We start from the raw sequence: 20,755 nt of genomic DNA on the forward strand, positions 1-20,755 counted from the left end.
TTAGTCCTTCTGTATATGTACGTTTGTTTATACTGTTTTCGTTATAGAGGTAATCACGTTCAAATGTATGCGTGCCTTTTTTGTAGATGTAGTTGTGAAACTGCGAGGAAAATATTTGCACTCTTGCCCCGGACGTTAGTTTTATCATTATTTACCCGTTTTACCCAAATCGATTGGGTAATATTTGCATATGCAATCTGAGTAGCCTTTCAATCGGCGTGCACTTTTGTGTGAGGAAAAATTTGCGCTAGTGTTCGTGTGTTGAAATGTCACTTATCTCTATTCGTAATGTGACACATTTCTTGAAAAGGTAGTTTGTGTTGGAATCAAATTGGGAGCTTTTTTTGGCTGTGTGAATTGATTGCTAAAAAAGCGACCTCTGAAATTGGAAACCACGGCTGCCTAGCAACGGTCGTGCAGAGATATGGCATGAGAGAAGAACTAGTGAAGGGCTGTGAAGGATGGTTTACTTTATACGGAATCCACCTGTACTTGAGTTGGTATTGTTCTTAGTCGTTTCATTACAATTTAGAACGGACCTGAAGCTTTTATGATCTTTTAGCAGAAATGTCGACATTTTGTATTTAATGTCATTTAAATTTGTATACCTAAGTCGTATATGTAAGAAATACTATTTGTCGTAACCCGTGATTGCCTCCGAAAATTTAGGTTTTGGGATTTAATTTTAATAGTTTTTGCTCAATTCCTACAGTATTGCTGTCAAAAAAGAAAATAACTACAAATCATTAGATAATATGATGTCGTTGTAGAATATTTAAATTAATATGAATATTAGGGTGTTGCAGAACTATCAAAAATACAACTTGTTAAGGTTTTCGGGTAACAAATGTGATAATTACATATGTTCCTTATATTTTATTGGCATTCGTTGTTCGTAGAAGTTGTAGTAAACAAGTAGGTATCAATCATTGGCGTAACTAGAGGGGGGGCCAGGGGGGCCAGGCCCCCCCCAGAATCCGCCAGGCCCCCCCCCAGAAATTTTTCTTGACTTTATATATGGAAATTAGAAAAAATCTGAAAACCACTGTCGTGGTGACAAACATAGATCTATATTCTCCATTTAGTTGAAAATCGGAGTTTTTGACTAGCGAAGTTGAATTTTTCTCCAAATCCGTGCGTCGGACCTAACTTCGGAAGTGGTGCGCTGTATAGCTGTTTGGATTTGGAGAAAAACCCAACTTCGCTAGTCGAAAATTCCGGGTTTCAACTGCACGTACAGTAATAGAAATTTATTTGGCATAATATGTGTTTAAATTGACAGTTATTGGAGACAAGCAATACTTTGTACATCTTCTTTTTTAAATCGCTGAGAAATTAAATCTAAATGATAATTTCCAGGAATTCCTGGATGGGTATCTTTAAGAATCTTTGAATTTTCTAGCAGCATTACTGCAAAATATGGTTAAGTGCTTCTTTATGGAAATCAAGTATCATGTGGGAAAAAAACTCTGGTTGAATTTGCAATGGAATTCCAGCAAAAGTTTGTGAATTCCTAGTGAGAATAGATGTACGTAGCTGAAGCGTATACGCGAGTGTATTCATTAAAACCATGCTGGAGATGATTTCTACTCGGACACTATTAATTTCTTTTATTTCGTGGGCCAGGGGTATTTTTGCGTCTATCAAACAACGCACAAATGCAAATGGTCATTGAGGAAGTTTTAATATATTTAAAAGCTGATGCTGCAATGGGCTATCTAAAAGGTATTCATGATTGGACTTCTTAAAGATTTCTCGGAGATAATTATGAAAGAATTCCTGGATGACTTCTTGGAGATTTTTTTGGCTTCTATGTCCCTCTAAAATTATCTAAAAGAATTTCAATACAAATCGCTGGAGGAATTCCTCTAGAAATCCTTCAAATTATTCAAAAAAATCTACAAGTAATCCTGAAAAAGCAATGGGGTGAATCCCTGAAAAACATTATGAACGGAATACTGAAATTTTTTAACTAACCGCGGAATATTTTTTTTTTAAATCCCGAGAGAAATTTCGGAAGAAATCATTACAAGAATTCTCGAAGCAGGAATCCCTGGTGTAATTTGTGAAAGTATACCTGGAGGAATCCCTGGATGAACTCCTGGAGGAATCCGAAAAACAATTATGCTAGGAATTTCAGCAAAAAAAATCTGAAGAATCCGCATCAGAAATCCCTGTAGAAATTACTAGAAAATTTTTTAGATGAATCTTTGGAGAAATTTCTGGATACATTCCTGGAAGAATCCTTCAAGAAATCACAGGAGGAGTTCCTAGATGTATTTCTGGAGGATATCCGGGAGAACCTTCTGGAAAAATTCCACGCGGAATCTCTGGAAAAGTTCCTGGACTAATGCCTGGAGCATTAGGGGATTTTTTATCATCGTACAAATTGGTATGAAGTTTCTGAAGGTTAATGAAATAAGGTAGGGATCATATATATTTGAAAAACTAAATTGAAAAAAAACAGGGTTGCCTAATTTTCCGAAAAAAAAAACTCCAGTGAAAATCAAACATTTTCCACAGACACCACCTACTTTGAAAAATCATAGAACGAAGCATCATAGGCACATTTTTTTTTGTGAAATCATATGCAAATTTTCTCAGCAATTCCAAGATGGATTTCTGGAGGAAATCCTAGAAAATTTTTTGGACAAATTCCTGGCGGATTCCCTGGAAAAGTTAATGGATTGATTGATTGATTTGTCTTTTTCAAAGAGACTTTCAGCCATTGGCTCCAAAGTTAATGGATACATTTCTGAAGGAGGCATCCCTGGAGAAGTTCCTGGAGTAATGCCTGGAGCATTAGAGAAATTTCTGATGAAATTCCAAGATAAACTTCTAGAAGAATTCCCAGAGGAATTTCTGGAGGAATTCCAGGAGGAATTCTTGGAGGAATCTCACGGAAGAATCCTTAGAGGAATCCCTGCAGGAATTTCTGGTATATTCTTGGAGGAATTCCTGGTGGAATTTCTAGAAAAACCCGTGAAATAATCCCTGGACGGATTTCTAGAGGAATCCCTGGAGTTGAAATTCATGGATTTATTCCTAGAGGAAACCTGAAAGAATTTCCGGAGGAATCCCTTGTAAAAATTCCTATAGAATTTCCTGAAGAATCTCCTGAAAGAATATCTGAAGCAATCTTTGAAGGATTTTCTGCAGAAATTCCTGGAGGAATGCTGTAGGAATTTCCGAAGAAATTCCTGGAGGGATTCCTGGATCAATTTCTGAAGAAATTCCTGTAGGAATTTCTGAAGAAATACCTACGGTAAATCTTGGTGGAATTTCTTGAGGAGCCCCTGGAGACACTGCGGTAGTAATTTCTGATGAATTCCCAGAGGAATTCCTGAAGGAACTCCTATATGAATTACTTAAGGACTTTCTGAAGGAATTCCTGGAGTATTTCTGAAGAAACCTCACAAGGAATTCCCGCAAAATTTCTTAGAGAAATTTCTACAAAAATTCTTGAATGAATCCCTGGAGATATTCTTGGAAAGAACCCTGAAGAAATCTCTGAAACTCTGGAGGAACCTTAGGAAGGATTCCTGGAGGAACTTCCGGACAAGTTTCAGGTGGAATTTCAGGAGGAATTTCTGGACAAATCTTTATAGGAAATCTTGGGGAACTTCCATGGAACTATTCATGGATTAATTCCAGGAGGAACCCTTTAATCAATTCTTTGAGGAATCGTTCAATGAATTCCTGGAAGAATCTCTAGAGGAATTCTGGAAGGAATCTATGGAGAAATTTCTGAATATATTCATAGAGAAATTCCCAAAGAAATTCCTAGAGAAATTCCTAGATGAATTCTGAGAGGAATTTCTAATGGAGTTCCAGGAGAAATTTCCAGAAGAATTTCTGGAGGACTTACAGGAGCAATTTCAGAAGGAATTTCTGGAAGAATTACTGGAGAAATCCATGAAATAATTCCTGGAGGAATGTGTAGAGGAAACCTCGGAGACCAAATTCCTGGATTAATTCTTGGGAGAAACCCTGGAAGGATTTCTGGAGGAATTCCCGGAACAATTCCTGAAGGAATTGCTGTACGATTTTCCGAAGAAATTCCTGGAGGAATTCCTGGATCCATTCCTGAATAAATTACCGAAAGTATTCCTGAAGAAATACCTGGGGTAATTTTTGGTGAAATTCGTGGTAGAACTCCTAGAGGAGTCCCTGGAAAAATGCCTGGATGAAATCCTGGAAGAATCCCAGGAGGAATACCTTAGAATACCCAGGAGTAATTCTTGAATAAATTCCAGAAAGAATTTGTAGGGAAATTTTTAAAAGAATCCCTTGAGGATTCCTGAAAAAATAATTGAAGGAATTCCTAGAGATATCTCAGGAGGAAATCATTCAGGAATCCCAGGAAGAACTATTGAAATATTTCTTGGATAAACTCCGAGAGGAATTCTTGGGGTAATTTCTAAATGAATCCCTGGAGGATTTTCTAGATAAATTCTTGGAGAAATTGCGGTAATAATTTCTGAAGGGAGCAATCTAGTGGAGTTTAGAGTTTTCAGAAGAACTCCCGAAGCAATCTCTAGATGAATTGCTGGAGAAATCCTGAGATGAGTCCATGGAGAAACTCCCTGGAGAAATTTCTAAAGAAACCTCTCGAAAAGTTCCTAGAGGAATCCTTAGAGAAATTTCTACAGAAATTCTTGGAAGAATCCCTGGGAAAATTTTTTGAAAAATCCCTGGAGGAATCCCTAAAACAATTTCTGGAGAAACCTCAGGAGGAATGCCTGGAAAGTTCTGGACAAATTCCTGCAGGAAGTTCTGGATAAATTCCTTGCGGAATCCCAGGAAGAATTCCTGGATTAATCTGTAAAGGAATTTTTGTGGAAATTCCTTGGAACTATCCCTGGAAGAATTCTTGAATGAATTCCTGGAATCGCGAGAGAAGTTCTGGAAGCTGTTAATGGAGGATTTTCTAAAGAAATTCCATGAGAAATTTCTGAAGAAAATCCAAGAGAAATTTCTAGAGGAATTCCCAGAGGAATTTTTGGAGGAATTCCAGGAGGAATTCCTGAAGGAATTGCGGTAGTAATTTCTAAAGGAATTCCTATGGGAGTTCCTGGATCAATTCCTGGAGGACTTTCTGAAGGGATTCTTGGGGTAATACTTAAGTAACCTCTTGAGGAATTCCTGGAGGCATCCTTAGAGGAATTTGTAGAGAATTACTTGGAAGAATTCCTGGGGGAATTCTTGCAAAAAAAAACTGGAGGAATCCCTGAAACAATTTCTGGGAGAACCTCAGGAGGAATTCCTGGACAAATCTCTATAGGAAATCTTGAGGAAAATCCGTGGAACTATTCATGGAAGATCTGCAGGAGGAATCTCTAAATGAATATCTTGAGAATTCCTGAATGAATTCCTGGAAGAATCTTTAAAGGAATTCTGGAAGGAATCCATGGAGAAATTTCTGAAGGAATTCAAGGAGAAATTTTTAGAGGAATTCAGAAAGGAATTTCTGGTGGAGTTCAAGGAGGATTTTCTGGAGGAATTACTGCAGGAATCATCGGTGGAATTCCTGGAGGGATCCATGAAATAAATCCTGGAGGAATGTGTAGAGGAAACCTTAGAGAAGAAATTCCTGGAAGAATTTTCGGAGGAATTCATGGAAGAATTCCTGGATCCAAACTTGAATAAATTCCTGGAGTACTTCCTGAGGAAATACCTGGGGTAATACCTGGAGAAATTCTTGGTAGAACTCTTGCAGAAGTCTCTGGAGAAATGCCTGAATGAAATCCTAGAGGCATGCCAGGAGGAATACCTGGAATAATTCTTGAAAAAAATCCGGGAGGAATTTCCGAAGGAGTTCCTGGAGGAATCTCAAGATTCATTCCTGATGAAATACAAAGTTCGATTTCTGAGGGAATTCCAGGAGGATTTTCTGAAGAATTCGCAGGGGAAATACTGAAGAAACCGCTGAAATTCCTGAGGAAATCCTGAAATCCTGGATTAATTCCTGCGGGAGTTTCTGATGGAATCCCAATAAGAGTTCTTCTAGAAATGTTTAAAATAATCTCGGAATTCGTTTTTGTAAGAATAACAGAAGAAATTTCCGGTGAATCCCTGGAGGAACTCTTGAAGTAATTTCTGAAGAAACCCGATGAGGAATCCCGGAAGCAAGCCCCATTAGGAACTCTTTATGGAATCTCAGGAGAGCTTTCTTAGCGAATACCTGGAAGATTTTTTGTAGGAATATTCCAGGATAAAAAAAATGAAGAAATCAATGTCTGCAGTAATTGTTGAAGGAATACTAGGATCCCTAGTGGAGCGGAATTCCCGACAAACTCGCAAAATGTGACTTCTTCCTACGGAAGGGAAATAAAGCGTGGGCCCCGAGATGAACTAGCCTAGGGCTAAAAATCTCGTTAATACACATAAAAAAAACTAGGATCCCTAAAGGTTTTTTGTACACATTTTTCAAGCAATTCTTGGAGTGTTTTTTTAAGAATCTCTAAGTAAAATTTTCTAAAAGAATTTCTGGAATACATTCCTGCAGAAATACTTCGAATCATTCCAGATGTAATTACACTAGTTTACAGCATTTTTGAACTCGGTAAGCTGATGATCGTTTTTGGCATTGGCGTAACTAGAGGGGGGGCCAGGGGGGCCAGGCCCCCCCCCAGAATCCGCCAGGCCCCCCCCAGAAATTTTTCTTGACTTTATATATGGAAATTAGAAAAAATCTGAAAACCACTGTCGTGGTGACAAACATAGATCTATAGAGTAAGGTGGGGCAAAAGTTCGACCTTAGTTGAAAATTCAACCTATTTCAAAAACTCGAAGCAGATAAAAATAAATAAATACCGTGTGGTGATTCTACCATCCATGAGCTAAAATTTTGCTGAACAAAGTTACGCCAAATGTCTTTTCAATTTTGAGTTACAACACTTTTTGTATGTGTGTGTTTTATTCGAACTCTTGCCCCACCACTGGGGCAAAAGTTCGAATCTAGTGTTTGTGGAATTTCGCTAACCGTAGCACACTATTTTGACACTTTAGTAATAGGAATACCTGAAACCACTTAATATTTGATGTTGGAACTGGAATACACTTTAAAATTCGATTTGGATTTTACCCAAATCAGGGTTAAATTTACTACAACAAAAATTAGTAGTTTTCCGCCAAATTCAGATAAAACAACATTTTTTTCAACTTTAATCGAATTTTCTCACCAATTCCATCACTCTTAGAGATAATATGTACATTTTGCAGAATTTTAGGTTTATACCTAAAGTTGCCACATGACTCGAACTTTTGCCCCACAATTCGAACTTTTGCCCCACTATGTGTAAAATACGATTTCCAAATCTTTTTTGCAAAAAGTTATACATGCTAGAGCATCTTTAAAATATACCTAGTTACGCCCCAAAATAAAAGATTGAATTCGATTTCATTATAATTTCATTCCATGCGTTGGAAGGACCATCGCATGTTACAATTTTTTGATCAAAAAACAACATTTTGTCATAACTTCTCGAAATATTGATCAATTTTCATAATTTTTGGAGTGAAACACTCTTTTTCAAAAAGGGTTCGAACAACCTTGACACCCGAAAGAAATAATTTGAATTGAGCTCAAAAACTTCAAAAGAAACTCTTGCCCCACTCGAACTTTTGCCCCACTTTACTCTATTCTCCATTTAGTTGAAAATCGGAGTTTTTGACTAGCGAAGTTGAATTTTTCTCCAAATCCGTGCGTCGGACCTAACTTCGGAAGTGGTGCGCTGTATAGCTGTTTGGATTTGGAGAAAAACCCAACTTCGCTAGTCGAAAATTCCGGGTTTCAACTGCACGTACAGTAATAGAAATTTATTTGGCATAATATGTGTTTAAATTGACAGTTATTGGAGACAAGCAATACTTTGTACATCTTCTTTTTTAAATCGCTGAGAAATTAAATCTAAATGATAATTTCCAGGAATTCCTGGATGGGTATCTTTAAGAATCTTTGAATTTTCTAGCAGCATTACTGCAAAATATGGTTAAGTGCTTCTTTATGGAAATCAAGTATCATGTGGGAAAAAAACTCTGGTTGAATTTGCAATGGAATTCCAGCAAAAGTTTGTGAATTCCTAGTGAGAATAGATGTACGTAGCTGAAGCGTATACGCGAGTGTATTCATTAAAACCATGCTGGAGATGATTTCTACTCGGACACTATTAATTTCTTTTATTTCGTGGGCCAGGGGTATTTTTGCGTCTATCAAACAACGCACAAATGCAAATGGTCATTGAGGAAGTTTTAATATATTTAAAAGCTGATGCTGCAATGGGCTATCTAAAAGGTATTCATGATTGGACTTCTTAAAGATTTCTCGGAGATAATTATGAAAGAATTCCTGGATGACTTCTTGGAGATTTTTTTGGCTTCTATGTCCCTCTAAAATTATCTAAAAGAATTTCAATACAAATCGCTGGAGGAATTCCTCTAGAAATCCTTCAAATTATTCAAAAAAATCTACAAGTAATCCTGAAAAAGCAATGGGGTGAATCCCTGAAAAACATTATGAACGGAATACTGAAATTTTTTAACTAACCGCGGAATATTTTTTTTTTAAATCCCGAGAGAAATTTCGGAAGAAATCATTACAAGAATTCTCGAAGCAGGAATCCCTGGTGTAATTTGTGAAAGTATACCTGGAGGAATCCCTGGATGAACTCCTGGAGGAATCCGAAAAACAATTATGCTAGGAATTTCAGCAAAAAAAATCTGAAGAATCCGCATCAGAAATCCCTGTAGAAATTACTAGAAAATTTTTTAGATGAATCTTTGGAGAAATTTCTGGATACATTCCTGGAAGAATCCTTCAAGAAATCACAGGAGGAGTTCCTAGATGTATTTCTGGAGGATATCCGGGAGAACCTTCTGGAAAAATTCCACGCGGAATCTCTGGAAAAGTTCCTGGACTAATGCCTGGAGCATTAGGGGATTTTTTATCATCGTACAAATTGGTATGAAGTTTCTGAAGGTTAATGAAATAAGGTAGGGATCATATATATTTGAAAAACTAAATTGAAAAAAAACAGGGTTGCCTAATTTTCCGAAAAAAAAAACTCCAGTGAAAATCAAACATTTTCCACAGACACCACCTACTTTGAAAAATCATAGAACGAAGCATCATAGGCACATTTTTTTTTGTGAAATCATATGCAAATTTTCTCAGCAATTCCAAGATGGATTTCTGGAGGAAATCCTAGAAAATTTTTTGGACAAATTCCTGGCGGATTCCCTGGAAAAGTTAATGGATTGATTGATTGATTTGTCTTTTTCAAAGAGACTTTCAGCCATTGGCTCCAAAGTTAATGGATACATTTCTGAAGGAGGCATCCCTGGAGAAGTTCCTGGAGTAATGCCTGGAGCATTAGAGAAATTTCTGATGAAATTCCAAGATAAACTTCTAGAAGAATTCCCAGAGGAATTTCTGGAGGAATTCCAGGAGGAATTCTTGGAGGAATCTCACGGAAGAATCCTTAGAGGAATCCCTGCAGGAATTTCTGGTATATTCTTGGAGGAATTCCTGGTGGAATTTCTAGAAAAACCCGTGAAATAATCCCTGGACGGATTTCTAGAGGAATCCCTGGAGTTGAAATTCATGGATTTATTCCTAGAGGAAACCTGAAAGAATTTCCGGAGGAATCCCTTGTAAAAATTCCTATAGAATTTCCTGAAGAATCTCCTGAAAGAATATCTGAAGCAATCTTTGAAGGATTTTCTGCAGAAATTCCTGGAGGAATGCTGTAGGAATTTCCGAAGAAATTCCTGGAGGGATTCCTGGATCAATTTCTGAAGAAATTCCTGTAGGAATTTCTGAAGAAATACCTACGGTAAATCTTGGTGGAATTTCTTGAGGAGCCCCTGGAGACACTGCGGTAGTAATTTCTGATGAATTCCCAGAGGAATTCCTGAAGGAACTCCTATATGAATTACTTAAGGACTTTCTGAAGGAATTCCTGGAGTATTTCTGAAGAAACCTCACAAGGAATTCCCGCAAAATTTCTTAGAGAAATTTCTACAAAAATTCTTGAATGAATCCCTGGAGATATTCTTGGAAAGAACCCTGAAGAAATCTCTGAAACTCTGGAGGAACCTTAGGAAGGATTCCTGGAGGAACTTCCGGACAAGTTTCAGGTGGAATTTCAGGAGGAATTTCTGGACAAATCTTTATAGGAAATCTTGGGGAACTTCCATGGAACTATTCATGGATTAATTCCAGGAGGAACCCTTTAATCAATTCTTTGAGGAATCGTTCAATGAATTCCTGGAAGAATCTCTAGAGGAATTCTGGAAGGAATCTATGGAGAAATTTCTGAATATATTCATAGAGAAATTCCCAAAGAAATTCCTAGAGAAATTCCTAGATGAATTCTGAGAGGAATTTCTAATGGAGTTCCAGGAGAAATTTCCAGAAGAATTTCTGGAGGACTTACAGGAGCAATTTCAGAAGGAATTTCTGGAAGAATTACTGGAGAAATCCATGAAATAATTCCTGGAGGAATGTGTAGAGGAAACCTCGGAGACTAAATTCCTGGATTAATTCTTGGGAGAAACCCTGGAAGGATTTCTGGAGGAATTCCCGGAACAATTCCTGAAGGAATTGCTGTACGATTTTCCGAAGAAATTCCTGGAGGAATTCCTGGATCCATTCCTGAATAAATTACCGAAAGTATTCCTGAAGAAATACCTGGGGTAATTTTTGGTGAAATTCGTGGTAGAACTCCTAGAGGAGTCCCTGGAAAAATGCCTGGATGAAATCCTGGAAGAATCCCAGGAGGAATACCTTAGAATACCCAGGAGTAATTCTTGAATAAATTCCAGAAAGAATTTGTAGGGAAATTTTTAAAAGAATCCCTTGAGGATTCCTGAAAAAATATTTGAAGGAATTCCTAGAGATATCTCAGGAGGAAATCATTCAGGAATCCCAGGAAGAACTATTGAAATATTTCTTGGATAAACTCCGAGAGGAATTCTTGGGGTAATTTCTAAATGAATCCCTGGAGGATTTTCTAGATAAATTCTTGGAGAAATTGCGGTAATAATTTCTGAAGGGAGCAATCTAGTGGAGTTTAGAGTTTTCAGAAGAACTCCCGAAGCAATCTCTAGATGAATTGCTGGAGAAATCCTGAGATGAGTCCATGGAGAAACTCCCTGGAGAAATTTCTAAAGAAACCTCTCGAAAAGTTCCTAGAGGAATCCTTAGAGAAATTTCTACAGAAATTCTTGGAAGAATCCCTGGGAAAATTTTTTGAAAAATCCCTGGAGGAATCCCTAAAACAATTTCTGGAGAAACCTCAGGAGGAATGCCTGGAAAGTTCTGGACAAATTCCTGCAGGAAGTTCTGGATAAATTCCTTGCGGAATCCCAGGAAGAATTCCTGGATTAATCTGTAAAGGAATTTTTGTGGAAATTCCTTGGAACTATCCCTGGAAGAATTCTTGAATGAATTCCTGGAATCGCGAGAGAAGTTCTGGAAGCTGTTAATGGAGGATTTTCTAAAGAAATTCCATGAGAAATTTCTGAAGAAAATCCAAGAGAAATTTCTAGAGGAATTCCCAGAGGAATTTTTGGAGGAATTCCAGGAGGAATTCCTGAAGGAATTGCGGTAGTAATTTCTAAAGGAATTCCTATGGGAGTTCCTGGATCAATTCCTGGAGGACTTTCTGAAGGGATTCTTGGGGTAATACTTAAGTAACCTCTTGAGGAATTCCTGGAGGCATCCTTAGAGGAATTTGTAGAGAATTACTTGGAAGAATTCCTGGGGGAATTCTTGCAAAAAAAAACTGGAGGAATCCCTGAAACAATTTCTGGGAGAACCTCAGGAGGAATTCCTGGACAAATCTCTATAGGAAATCTTGAGGAAAATCCGTGGAACTATTCATGGAAGATCTGCAGGAGGAATCTCTAAATGAATATCTTGAGAATTCCTGAATGAATTCCTGGAAGAATCTTTAAAGGAATTCTGGAAGGAATCCATGGAGAAATTTCTGAAGGAATTCAAGGAGAAATTTTTAGAGGAATTCAGAAAGGAATTTCTGGTGGAGTTCAAGGAGGATTTTCTGGAGGAATTACTGCAGGAATCATCGGTGGAATTCCTGGAGGGATCCATGAAATAAATCCTGGAGGAATGTGTAGAGGAAACCTTAGAGAAGAAATTCCTGGAAGAATTTTCGGAGGAATTCATGGAAGAATTCCTGGATCCAAACTTGAATAAATTCCTGGAGTACTTCCTGAGGAAATACCTGGGGTAATACCTGGAGAAATTCTTGGTAGAACTCTTGCAGAAGTCTCTGGAGAAATGCCTGAATGAAATCCTAGAGGCATGCCAGGAGGAATACCTGGAATAATTCTTGAAAAAAATCCGGGAGGAATTTCCGAAGGAGTTCCTGGAGGAATCTCAAGATTCATTCCTGATGAAATACAAAGTTCGATTTCTGAGGGAATTCCAGGAGGATTTTCTGAAGAATTCGCAGGGGAAATACTGAAGAAACCGCTGAAATTCCTGAGGAAATCCTGAAATCCTGGATTAATTCCTGCGGGAGTTTCTGATGGAATCCCAATAAGAGTTCTTCTAGAAATGTTTAAAATAATCTCGGAATTCGTTTTTGTAAGAATAACAGAAGAAATTTCCGGTGAATCCCTGGAGGAACTCTTGAAGTAATTTCTGAAGAAACCCGATGAGGAATCCCGGAAGCAAGCCCCATTAGGAACTCTTTATGGAATCTCAGGAGAGCTTTCTTAGCGAATACCTGGAAGATTTTTTGTAGGAATATTCCAGGATAAAAAAAATGAAGAAATCAATGTCTGCAGTAATTGTTGAAGGAATACTAGGATCCCTAGTGGAGCGGAATTCCCGACAAACTCGCAAAATGTGACTTCTTCCTACGGAAGGGAAATAAAGCGTGGGCCCCGAGATGAACTAGCCTAGGGCTAAAAATCTCGTTAATACACATAAAAAAAACTAGGATCCCTAAAGGTTTTTTGTACACATTTTTCAAGCAATTCTTGGAGTGTTTTTTTAAGAATCTCTAAGTAAAATTTTCTAAAAGAATTTCTGGAATACATTCCTGCAGAAATACTTCGAATCATTCCAGATGTAATTACACTAGTTTACAGCATTTTTGAACTCGGTAAGCTGATGATCGTTTTTGGCATTGGCGTAACTAGAGGGGGGGCCAGGGGGGCCAGGCCCCCCCCAGAATCCGCCAGGCCCCCCCCAGAAATTTTTCTTGACTTTATATATGGAAATTAGAAAAAATCTGAAAACCACTGTCGTGGTGACAAACATAGATCTATATTCTCCATTTAGTTGAAAATCGGAGTTTTTGACTAGCGAAGTTGAATTTTTCTCCAAATCCGTGCGTCGGACCTAACTTCGGAAGTGGTGCGCTGTATAGCTGTTTGGATTTGGAGAAAAACCCAACTTCGCTAGTCGAAAATTCCGGGTTTCAACTGCACGTACAGTAATAGAAATTTATTTGGCATAATATGTGTTTAAATTGACAGTTATTGGAGACAAGCAATACTTTGTACATCTTCTTTTTTAAATCGCTGAGAAATTAAATCTAAATGATAATTTCCAGGAATTCCTGGATGGGTATCTTTAAGAATCTTTGAATTTTCTAGCAGCATTACTGCAAAATATGGTTAAGTGCTTCTTTATGGAAATCAAGTATCATGTGGGAAAAAAACTCTGGTTGAATTTGCAATGGAATTCCAGCAAAAGTTTGTGAATTCCTAGTGAGAATAGATGTACGTAGCTGAAGCGTATACGCGAGTGTATTCATTAAAACCATGCTGGAGATGATTTCTACTCGGACACTATTAATTTCTTTTATTTCGTGGGCCAGGGGTATTTTTGCGTCTATCAAACAACGCACAAATGCAAATGGTCATTGAGGAAGTTTTAATATATTTAAAAGCTGATGCTGCAATGGGCTATCTAAAAGGTATTCATGATTGGACTTCTTAAAGATTTCTCGGAGATAATTATGAAAGAATTCCTGGATGACTTCTTGGAGATTTTTTTGGCTTCTATGTCCCTCTAAAATTATCTAAAAGAATTTCAATACAAATCGCTGGAGGAATTCCTCTAGAAATCCTTCAAATTATTCAAAAAAATCTACAAGTAATCCTGAAAAAGCAATGGGGTGAATCCCTGAAAAACATTATGAACGGAATACTGAAATTTTTTAACTAACCGCGGAATATTTTTTTTTTAAATCCCGAGAGAAATTTCGGAAGAAATCATTACAAGAATTCTCGAAGCAGGAATCCCTGGTGTAATTTGTGAAAGTATACCTGGAGGAATCCCTGGATGAACTCCTGGAGGAATCCGAAAAACAATTATGCTAGGAATTTCAGCAAAAAAAATCTGAAGAATCCGCATCAGAAATCCCTGTAGAAATTACTAGAAAATTTTTTAGATGAATCTTTGGAGAAATTTCTGGATACATTCCTGGAAGAATCCTTCAAGAAATCACAGGAGGAGTTCCTAGATGTATTTCTGGAGGATATCCGGGAGAACCTTCTGGAAAAATTCCACGCGGAATCTCTGGAAAAGTTCCTGGACTAATGCCTGGAGCATTAGGGGATTTTTTATCATCGTACAAATTGGTATGAAGTTTCTGAAGGTTAATGAAATAAGGTAGGGATCATATATATTTGAAAAACTAAATTGAAAAAAAACAGGGTTGCCTAATTTTCCGAAAAAAAAAACTCCAGTGAAAATCAAACATTTTCCACAGACACCACCTACTTTGAAAAATCATAGAACGAAGCATCATAGGCACATTTTTTTTTGTGAAATCATATGCAAATTTTCTCAGCAATTCCAAGATGGATTTCTGGAGGAAATCCTAGAAAATTTTTTGGACAAATTCCTGGCGGATTCCCTGGAAAAGTTAATGGATTGATTGATTGATTTGTCTTTTTCAAAGAGACTTTCAGCCATTGGCTCCAAAGTTAATGGATACATTTCTGAAGGAGGCATCCCTGGAGAAGTTCCTGGAGTAATGCCTGGAGCATTAGAGAAATTTCTGATGAAATTCCAAGATAAACTTCTAGAAGAATTCCCAGAGGAATTTCTGGAGGAATTCCAGGAGGAATTCTTGGAGGAATCTCACGGAAGAATCCTTAGAGGAATCCCTGCAGGAATTTCTGGTATATTCTTGGAGGAATTCCTGGTGGAATTTCTAGAAAAACCCGTGAAATAATCCCTGGACGGATTTCTAGAGGAATCCCTGGAGTTGAAATTCATGGATTTATTCCTAGAGGAAACCTGAAAGAATTTCCGGAGGAATCCCTTGTAAAAATTCCTATAGAATTTCCTGAAGAATCTCCTGAAAGAATATCTGAAGCAATCTTTGAAGGATTTTCTGCAGAAATTCCTGGAGGAATGCTGTAGGAATTTCCGAAGAAATTCCTGGAGGGATTCCTGGATCAATTTCTGAAGAAATTCCTGTAGGAATTTCTGAAGAAATACCTACGGTAAATCTTGGTGGAATTTCTTGAGGAGCCCCTGGAGACACTGCGGTAGTAATTTCTGATGAATTCCCAGAGGAATTCCTGAAGGAACTCCTATATGAATTACTTAAGGACTTTCTGAAGGAATTCCTGGAGTATTTCTGAAGAAACCTCACAAGGAATTCCCGCAAAATTTCTTAGAGAAATTTCTACAAAAATTCTTGAATGAATCCCTGGAGATATTCTTGGAAAGAACCCTGAAGAAATCTCTGAAACTCTGGAGGAACCTTAGGAAGGATTCCTGGAGGAACTTCCGGACAAGTTTCAGGTGGAATTTCAGGAGGAATTTCTGGACAAATCTTTATAGGAAATCTTGGGGAACTTCCATGGAACTATTCATGGATTAATTCCAGGAGGAACCCTTTAATCAATTCTTTGAGGAATCGTTCAATGAATTCCTGGAAGAATCTCTAGAGGAATTCTGGAAGGAATCTATGGAGAAATTTCTGAATATATTCATAGAGAAATTCCCAAAGAAATTCCTAGAGAAATTCCTAGATGAATTCTGAGAGGAATTTCTAATGGAGTTCCAGGAGAAATTTCCAGAAGAATTTCTGGAGGACTTACAGGAGCAATTTCAGAAGGAATTTCTGGAAGAATTACTGGAGAAATCCATGAAATAATTCCTGGAGGAATGTGTAGAGGAAACCTCGGAGACTAAATTCCTGGATTAATTCTTGGGAGAAACCCTGGAAGGATTTCTGGAGGAATTCCCGGAACAATTCCTGAAGGAATTGCTGTACGATTTTCCGAAGAAATTCCTGGAGGAATTCCTGGATCCATTCCTGAATAAATTACCGAAAGTATTCCTGAAGAAATACCTGGGGTAATTTTTGGTGAAATTCGTGGTAGAACTCCTAGAGGAGTCCCTGGAAAAATGCCTGGATGAAATCCTGGAAGAATCCCAGGAGGAATACCTTAGAATACCCAGGAGTAATTCTTGAATAAATTCCAGAAAGAATTTGTAGGGAAATTTTTAAAAGAATCCCTTGAGGATTCCTGAAAAAATATTTGAAGGAATTCCTAGAGATATCTCAGGAGGAAATCATTCAGGAATCCCAGGAAGAACTATTGAAATATTTCTTGGATAAACTCCGAGAGGAATTCTTGGGGTAATTTCTAAATGAATCCCTGGAGGATTTTCTAGATAAATTCTTGGAGAAATTGCGGTAATAATTTCTGAAGGGAGCAATCTAGTGGAGTTTAGAGTTTTCAGAAGAACTCCCGAAGCAATCTCTAGATGAATTGCTGGAGAAATCCTGAGATGAGTCCATGGAGAAACTCCCTGGAGAAATTTCTAAAGAAACCTCTCGAAAAGTTCCTAGAGGAATCCTTAGAGAAATTTCTACAGAAATTCTTGGAAGAATCCCTGGGAAAATTTTTTGAAAAATCCCTGGAGGAATCCCTAAAACAATTTCTGGAGAAACCTCAGGAGGAATGCCTGGAAAGTTCTGGACAAATTCCTGCAGGAAGTTCTGGATAAATTCCTTGCGGAATCCCAGGAAGAATTCCTGGATTAATCTGTAAAGGAATTTTTGTGGAAATTCCTTGGAACTATCCCTGGAAGAATTCTTGAATGAATTCCTGGAATCGCGAGAGAAGTTCTGGAAGCTGTTAATGGAGGATTTTCTAAAGAAATTCCATGAGAAATTTCTGAAGAAAATCCAAGAGAAATTTCTAGAGGAATTCCCAGAGGAATTTTTGGAGGAATTCCAGGAGGAATTCCTGAAGGAATTGCGGTAGTAATTTCTAAAGGAATTCCTATGGGAGTTCCTGGATCAATTCCTGGAGGACTTTCTGAAGGGATTCTTGGGGTAATACTTAAGTAACCTCTTGAGGAATTCCTGGAGGCATCCTTAGAGGAATTTGTAGAGAATTACTTGGAAGAATTCCTGGGGGAATTCTTGCAAAAAAAAACTGGAGGAATCCCTGAAACAATTTCTGGGAGAACCTCAGGAGGAATTCCTGGACAAATCTCTATAGGAAATCTTGAGGAAAATCCGTGGAACTATTCATGGAAGATCTGCAGGAGGAATCTCTAAATGAATATCTTGAGAATTCCTGAATGAATTCCTGGAAGAATCTTTAAAGGAATTCTGGAAGGAATCCATGGAGAAATTTCTGAAGGAATTCAAGGAGAAATTTTTAGAGGAATTCAGAAAGGAATTTCTGGTGGAGTTCAAGGAGGATTTTCTGGAGGAATTACTGCAGGAATCATCGGTGGAATTCCTGGAGGGATCCATGAAATAAATCCTGGAGGAATGTGTAGAGGAAACCTTAGAGAAGAAATTCCTGGAAGAATTTTCGGAGGAATTCAAGGAAGAATTCCTGGATCCAAACTTGAATAAATTCCTGGAGTACTTCCTGAGGAAATACCTGGGGTAATACCTGGAGAAATTCTTGGTAGAACTCTTGCAGAAGTCTCTGGAGAAATGCCTGAATGAAATCCTAGAGGCATGCCAGGAGGAATACCTGGAATAATTCTTGAAAAAAATCCGGGAGGAATTTCCGAAGGAGTTCCTGGAGGAATCTCAAGATTCATTCCTGATGAAATACAAAGTTCGATTTCTGAGGGAATTCCAGGAGGATTTTCTGAAGAATTCGCAGGGGAAATACTGAAGAAACCGCTGAAATTCCTGAGGAAATCCTGAAATCCTGGATTAATTCCTGCGGGAGTTTCTGATGGAATCCCAATAAGAGTTCTTCTAGAAATGTTTAAAATAATCTCGGAATTCGTTTTTGTAAGAATAACAGAAGAAATTTCCGGTGAATCCCTGGAGGAACTCTTGAAGTAATTTCTGAAGAAACCCGATGAGGAATCCCGGAAGCAAGCCCCATTAGGAACTCTTTATGGAATCTCAGGAGAGCTTTCTTAGCGAATACCTGGAAGATTTTTTGTAGGAATATTCCAGGATAAAAAAAATGAAGAAATCAATGTCTGCAGTAATTGTTGAAGGAATACTAGGATCCCTAGTGGAGCGGAATTCCCGACAAACTCGCAAAATGTGACTTCTTCCTACGGAAGGGAAATAAAGCGTGGGCCCCGAGATGAACTAGCCTAGGGCTAAAAATCTCGTTAATACACATAAAAAAAACTAGGATCCCTAAAGGTTTTTTGTACACATTTTTCAAGCAATTCTTGGAGTGTTTTTTTAAGAATCTCTAAGTAAAATTTTCTAAAAGAATTTCTGGAATACATTCCTGCAGAAATACTTCGAATCATTCCAGATGTAATTACACTAGTTTACAGCATTTTTGAACTCGGTAAGCTGATGATCGTTTTTGGTGTAGAATCATGCCCTGAGTTCGAAAACGCGAAGGAAAAAAATTACAGTAGAGCGGAAATTTTTTCGACTTTCCATACAAGGTTGATGATTTGAAATCGATTTTTGTTCTATTTTTAAGCAAAGTCGCTCACTTCACACATCTCATTCTCCGTAATCAATGCTCCGATTGAGCTAAATTTTTCACTGTAACTCGCCCACATATGATATGTCAAATAAACGTTTAGAAAGATTTTTTATATAGTTTTTTTCATATTGAAAAAAATACATTTCTTCATATATTTTTGGAAATTTTGCTAAAATTTAAGGAGATCTTCCCCAAAACTCGCCAATATCTTGAATTTCATCAATCTGACGCAAAACCTCCATTCAGATGATCGAATGGTATTATATTCAGCTTTTAATTTATGGAAAAAGATTTAAAATTGGTTGAACAAAACACAAGATATTTGAATTTTAATAAATTCCATACTTTAAAAAGTTGTAAAACTCGATATTGAGCTAAAACTCAAAAACTGTTCTACTTTAAATTTTTTGAAGCACGATTTCGAAATCAGCACTAAATTATGCTTCAAAAATTTTGGTCGTTGACAGAAGTTCACGACTTTCGTTTTATTTTGTAAACTAGTGTTATTGGAGCAATCTCTAGTGGAATTTTGGAAGGCATATATGGAGATATCCCTGTAGAAATCTCTGAATACCTGCAGAAATACCTTAAAGGATCTCTGGAGAAATTCCTGAAGGAAACTTCGAAAAAAGCACTAGAACAATTACTGGAGGAACCTCTATAGATATCCCAGGACAAATCCCCGAAAAAATGTCTAGTGGAATCCCTAGATGAATTCTTGATTGAATTTCTGGAAGAAGCCAAGATGGAATCACTGAATTAAGCTTTGAAAAAAAAAAATCTTGGAGGAATTGTTCGTACTCATATAGTTTACAAAACTATGAACAAATCTGAAACAGTCATTTTGATTATTCAAAACTACAATACTGATTTGCATATTCACTTATCGGGAGCCCATCCCGCTTAAAATTCATCTCAAGTCAGGCCCCCCCTGGGCCCCCTCCAGGGAAAAATCCTAGTTACGCCAATGGGTATCAAGCAGATGAAACTGCACCATGTTCGCGCTGTATACGACGAACGAGGTTTTAGATAGTGTTGTACAGGACGGCGCGCGTCCTGAAGGGTTGAAGAATTGATTGTCAGTCTTTTCATCAACTCAGTATAGACCCGATTTTATAAGCCCCATCTTTAAACCAACCTTTTGCTCTCATTATCTTACAGTCAAACTTTGACCAATCCATTCATGTTCATAATCAAACTACTGTAGAGGCCTCTCTTGAACATAGAGGGGTAGAAAGTTCGAAAAAATGTTTACATTTTTAAGGGGCGATTTCTTCACCCTGGCTTAAGCGTTAAACCAGGTTTAACTCTTCCGAAAAGAGTCTGACAAAATCGGGTCACTAATGTATATGTTTTCAATTTAAAACGTTTCGTTACTCAATGGATCTTCGACGGGGAATCGAATAAAGTTGTGGCTTTTTCGTCCAGTGGTTGTTTTGGAACCCAGACCGCTATCGAAGACCACATTATCAAGAAGACTTGCAACACTGCTGAAAATCGGGAGTCACTGATAGCAGCGCCACTCCGGATGAAGGTGGCACTATTCATGATATTGTGTGTAAATTTTCATACTCGCACCAATACACTCTTACACTTTTACCCAAAGGTACCACCTTAGCTCACCAGGCGACGGTGCCGTCGGTGACGCTTGCCGTTAGTATTGGAAAATAACAGAGTTGCATGTCTTCTTGATAAAGTAGTCTTCGCCGCTATCCCACATCCGAGTTTCAACTGCCAATATTATCTTCTTGAATTTAAAGGTTTTTCGGAAAAGAAAAAAAAACGAATAACCCAACTGCTACCAAGGTGTAGA

At 37.7% G+C, this 20,755-nt stretch overlaps 1 protein-coding gene across 1 annotated transcript in view; it reads left to right on the top strand.

Moving 5' to 3' along the window:
- The window catches only part of LOC109426405 (uncharacterized), a 72,369-nt gene that overhangs the window by 16,886 nt on the left and 34,728 nt on the right, over window positions 1-20,755 (top strand). The gene's annotated exons all lie outside the window — the stretch shown is intronic.

Source organism: Aedes albopictus, chromosome 3, assembly GCF_035046485.1.
Source record: "Aedes albopictus strain Foshan chromosome 3, AalbF5, whole genome shotgun sequence".
In the NCBI taxonomy this organism is placed as follows: Eukaryota; Metazoa; Arthropoda; class Insecta; order Diptera; family Culicidae; genus Aedes; species Aedes albopictus.